Raw genomic sequence first — 6,000 nt, 5'->3', positions numbered from 1 at the left:
CAGACTAGGTGAAATGCCTGTACCAAGTCAGGAATATGACAGTTGTTGTCCATTCATTTGATGTGTTTTATCATTTAAGAAATAATTGATGCATGCTATACTTAATTGTAGTTTTAACATGGGTGACATTATATTCGTGATTATTTTTGCCCGAGCGACAGTGAGGAGCAAAAGACTGGCAATGAGATTTTTCAGAGGGAGGAGTGGATTAGTGGAAAGTTCCTTTGTGTGTTAATATGAGTTTTTTGTGGGTGCGGGTGTATATTTGTATATAGCGCATTAATAGAGTGCGCCGATTTAGTACGGCGATTCATACCCGAAGAAAAAAAGAAAGAAAGAAAGAAAGAACAGCCATCATGAACGGTTATCGTATCTAGGTCAAATATTTCAATTTCGAACTGCAACACATTACAGTCATATTTAATGAATTAGTAACAACATGTGCATCATTTAAGAGTTTGGAAATGTTTTAAATTAATGAAATATATTAAATGCATGCTAATTTGATAAAACTCATTATTCTGCAGAAACTCAAAAAACGCATTAGCAAACAAATTTTATTGGATTTAGATCATGGGTTCATTCATAATGGGAAAGAAGCACGTCATATTAGAATTGATTTTCGTCATTTGATAAGGGACTTCCTGTTTTGAATTTTCCTCGGAGTTTTTTTGTAATTTTACTTTTGAATAATTTTAATTTTGTATGAAATCCATGTTGACAAATCTTTTGTTGACGAAACGCAATTCTGACAAAATTATAAGCTTGGTATCTTTGATGAAGTTTTTATCAACCACTGGTTTCGATACCATTGCTGGTGGAGGTATCCAATAGTCCTGCAAGTCTGTGTTGACATGAATTATCATTGATATTGTCTTGTTTATAAACCAATTTTTTACAAAACTTTGCATATTTCGAAATACTAAGGATTGTCTTCCCTACGAATAGATTACCGTAGCTGGATATTGCAAAACCTTTCGAAATATTTGGCTTCAGTGCTCAACTTCATACTTTATTTGTACTTTTAACTGTTTGATTCGAGCTTCACTACTGAGTCTTTTGTAGACAAAACGAGCGTCTGGTGTACAAATAAGCCTGATATCTTTGGTGAGATTTTTTAATATGATTAAACTCTCCTTTGTTGTTACTAGAACGCTCATTCTGTTAGTTCAAATATTTCTGCGAATCAGTGAGACATTGTGCGCTGTCTAGCATACCTGTGTACAAAAACTATATGGATAAATCATTGATTATTTAACGCTAAAATCTGCTGGTATATGAAAAAGTCAATGTTTTGATGGAGGAATTTCAAAAAAGTTTGTAGTTAAAAAAAAATTGTGCAAAACTGATATAAGATAAACTTTGCTGAAAGTTTTATTCATTGAACTTCAGACCATATTAATGAAGTAAGAGATGTACTGTAAGTCGGTACAAACTTATTAACGGAGAAAGTGATCCCTATATGTACCCTTTTAAGCAAGTTGATAAAACCATTGAGTGTTCTCAGAATCCTTATATGATAAAAATAAAAACAAAACTATCAATTTGGTGCGTTCCAAAGCAAAGCGCTAAGTCTTGATGTACCTACACAATGAACTCCCAAACCATTTTAAGATGTTAACGCCAAGGATGTCAAACAACTTGCCAAGAATTAATGTGAAGAAAACGGATCTTCGAATGAAAAACCAATTTCATCTAGGGTCTCTTTTGCCTAAGGAATTAAGAATCAGTTTCCTAATTTAGGACTAAGGGGACGACCATTTGATATTCGGGATGTTGGGGGGGGGGGCAGGAGGATTTGTTTTTGATCGGTTATTTATTTTTGTAAACTAAGAGGACAGATTATTCATTTTCTTTACTAATGAAGCAAGATTTTTCATTTTCATTAAAGTAAGGGACTGATTATTCTTTTTCACAACTATATTTATGATATTTGAACATAAAATTTTTAAATCATTTGTTTATTATAAATAATACTTGTATAGTCAAGTCATAATGTACCATTTAATCAGAATTAATCATCATCCGCTGCATAAAATGAATCTTTTATGTCCCCAACTGCATATGCTTGTATTGTATACATACATAATATTAAAGTTTGGTTGTAACCAGCCCCTTTCAAAAGTATTGGCAAACATAATTCGCCGAGCCGTGTTTCGAAGACCTTTTCTTAATCTGAAAATGCAAGTTCTGTATAATTTTTTGACAATATGTTGGTCTCAAAGCAAAACATATGAATTCAGTGTAAGACTTAAGTTTCTAGGGACAACATCAAAAGACCAATGTGCATGATAAAGCAAAATGGAATTCACATAGTTTAGTTTGTGGCTGCTGTTTTTTTTTTTTAAACTCATGATCAAGTTCAATACAAAATTACTAGATTACAAAAGGAATGCAACACTAACAGAATACAGAAGGGCAATCAATGAACATAGACAAAGAAATAAGAATTATTGATCCCGAAAAAATCAGGGCTACAAATGTAAGTTTAAGGGAAAACAGAACTTGCTTCTTGCGAGGCACTCGCCGTGAACACAATTTGATATGGAAACAAGAGTTTGGTTTTGAAATTTCCTACATGAGGCATTTGCCTCAATGTAGTTGCGGCCCTGTTAACTAAAATAAAAGTGAGGTAAGGTTTCCTGTGACAATATACCTCAAGTTAAATGAAACCGGCAATTTTCAGACATTTCAAGTATATTTAAATAATATTTATACTTTTATAATTGGGGATAAAGATGAATTTATGAAGAATCTGGTGCCATCTCATACTTTCGATTATACCTGTTGAGTTATTTATTTTCAATACATTGAAAGTCAGGTAATTTATTTTCAAACTACCACAGAAAAAACCTTTTATTTTTGTGATTATCAAGGCTGAGTTATTTATTTTCAAAATCCTCCTGCACCCCCCCCCCCCAGAATATCAAATGGTCGTCCCCTAATTCATTAATGGAGAATTCGTGACGTATTTGAACGTTACAGGGGGTATGATTCACGTATGCAACCGTAGTTTACTGACGTTCAATACTCCTAAAACAGTATAGTTCTAGATGAAAACAGGTATGACTTCTGTTTTGTATCTAACAATGGAAGACCGTGAAAACATGTCAATATTGGATTGAGACACCGAGAGACATCGTACAGGTCAATCGATGCCTGAAGTTGCCGTAAAAGTTATGTTTTATAAAAATAAAGAGAAATATCGACTGGACACAATCGATAACAGATCAGACGCAACTGTGTTGAAGACTCCCAACATGTTGGAGTCTGTTCCTAATAATGTTCATCATAAGTAAATAGGACAAACAACATAAACGGTAAACAATCCCATGTCAGACCCCAACTCAGATTAAACTATTAATAAATAAATGAGGCAAATTAATGTCGACATTTCTCCGAGTTGTAGCAACAAGATTAGATGCATTATAATGTTTTCTTTGTCGAGGAAGACGTTTACCCATCATTTTATCTAAAACAACATAACTCTATCATACTGTTAATCCCCAGTAACAATATGAATACTATCTTATGATGAAGAATTTTGTTGTCTTAAGGTTTATTTTGTGTGAAATTGTAATCCTCGACCCGGGCTTTCGCCAAAAATACAAACTGCAGAATGTCTGGCCGACCTTTGTTTTGACTATAATTATGAAAAAGTAAGTTATGTTTTCTGTATATATAATATCAAACAATTCATTATGACTGAACAATATATGTATATTAAGAATTTCTATATAGTTTTTGTTACTTTACAACCGTACAAAAGTACACGAAATGTACTTATGCATCTCGTGAAGTGACTAGTCTGCTTCTGTATTATATAAAGATGTTATATTAACATAATGCACTACGACAATAGTGTAGCACACTCTCAGCGTGTGTCATCTTGACGTTATAAACGTCATAGATCACGAGAGTCTCGACATTATACAAGACTTGGGAAAGGGAAACAATGCTGTCATATTTAACATACCGCATTTACATTTGAAGTGATTTATTATCAAACATTTGATTAAAACACAAAGTATTTCTTAATGAAACTTGAAAGATTTTTAAACAGCGTGATTCTAGAAATGTTTGTAAGATCACACTGTTACAAATTCTTGAGTACTTTACTTTTAAGATAATTACAAGTTAATTTGTTTATGTTACATGTAAACCAATAACCTTTGTCATATTAGCATGGCGGGGAATCTTATCAATGTATCTACTCACTCAGAGTTAAGAAGTTCGTGTGATCCCTTGTAGTTACAATGTTGTTTCGGGGGTTGTTTTGGGGCGGGAGTTGAGAGATGACTAATTAGTCCGTTTTGCTTTAATTTGTCTATCAAAAGATAGATTTATGTTTGATTTCCCTCGAATTTGATAAGATTTTGCAAAATTATAAGATTCTAAAATTCCCAAAATTAAAAATGGTAGTATTAATGCTAGTCTTTAATGTGATCTTTTAAGAGTCTGATTGCAATCAGTGGCTTTCAACTTTAAAAAGGAGAATAATTTCATGCAAGAATCCCTGCACATATAACACTGATGCTTAAACTTGATTATTTTTATTGCGTGGTTAAGAATTCCCAGACTAACGCAGTTGTTAAATATGCATTCTGATACTATATTCAACAATACAATAAAGGTCACTAAGTGTATAAAATGATGTTCATGTATAGTTGTATATAACAGTTTGAAAGAAGCTCAGCAAACCCTGACGTCATTGCCATTTTCTATTTGATGTCATGTCAATGAACTGTCATCCTCAAGCAAATAAATGTTAGAACATCTTAAGTGATAACAATACAAGGTTTAGGCGAACATGACATTTAGTGAGGTATTCACATATTTGAACCCTGAAGAGGAAGGTGAACTTCCTATAAAATATCTTCATTAAACGGATGTTTATTCTCTCTATGTGCATATTGCCTTTAACACAAATATAACATGACGACTATATTTAACATGAACATTTAGTTACAGTAAAGACTCTCTGTCTTTATTTAGAATAACTAGCCATTTCCAGGAGGAAAATCTGAATGTTGACTTTTGTGGAAGTTGCGGCTTTTGACAAAAAGAAAAATGCTTTAAAATATCACTATTTCGTACTTGTTTTTGTAACGCTGATAAGATATTTGTATCATAATGGCCCGAGAACACAGTTATTTCGTAGTGCATTTCTTTTAGACAATAAATTCAAATTAAAAAAATCGCACCTGCTCTTTCTCAAATTTTTTTTTACAGTGTAGTGTACTACCAGTGAGACAAATAATATCAAAATTATAGAAACTTCGACCAGCTCTAACTCAAAATATTGACCATTCTGTGTCAAGAGGGTGTAAAAATCAGTTTGACAGCTTCAGACGTGATAAAATTTGACCTTTTTGAACAGGACCAAATCACTACTTAACATAAAGATTCAGCACCCAAATTTTTTTAACATGTAATTACATCCCCCTACTTAATATTTCATGCATTTGATATCAAGAAATAAATTGGGAAAGTGTATCAAATAAAACATGCAAGTTATAAACTGTTTACACTAGGGACTATATTCAGACAACGAAAACCAAAGGACGATAACTGTGTCCTTGGACCATAATTGGTAGTTTTCATAATCCGTATATAATAAGTTGGTTACATCATCTTCCTTAGGTTTCTGGTAGATAGCTGCCTCATTGCATTGACAATCATACAATTCCAATTTATATTAAACACACCATGTGTTTTAAATGATCGGTACCAAGTCAGGTATATGGCAGTTGTTATCAAATAGTCCGTTTCTATGTATGTTGTCGTTTGTTTTTGTTGCACATTAAAGTGTTCTTGTTGTTCATTTTGTTTCCTCTTATAGTTGATGTGTTCTATTGGTTTTAGTTGTTCAGTCGGATTTGTTTTCTCTCAATCGGTTAATGACTTTTGAACAGTGATATACTACTATTGCATTTATATACGAAAGTAAACCTATAGCTATGAGATAGTAATTGTATAGAAAACCAATCACCCGTAAAG

Source organism: Mytilus galloprovincialis, chromosome 3 (genome assembly GCF_965363235.1).
Source record: "Mytilus galloprovincialis chromosome 3, xbMytGall1.hap1.1, whole genome shotgun sequence".
Lineage (NCBI taxonomy): Eukaryota > Metazoa > Mollusca > Bivalvia > Mytilida > Mytilidae > Mytilus > Mytilus galloprovincialis.
This window is presented reverse-complemented; position numbering follows the sequence as displayed.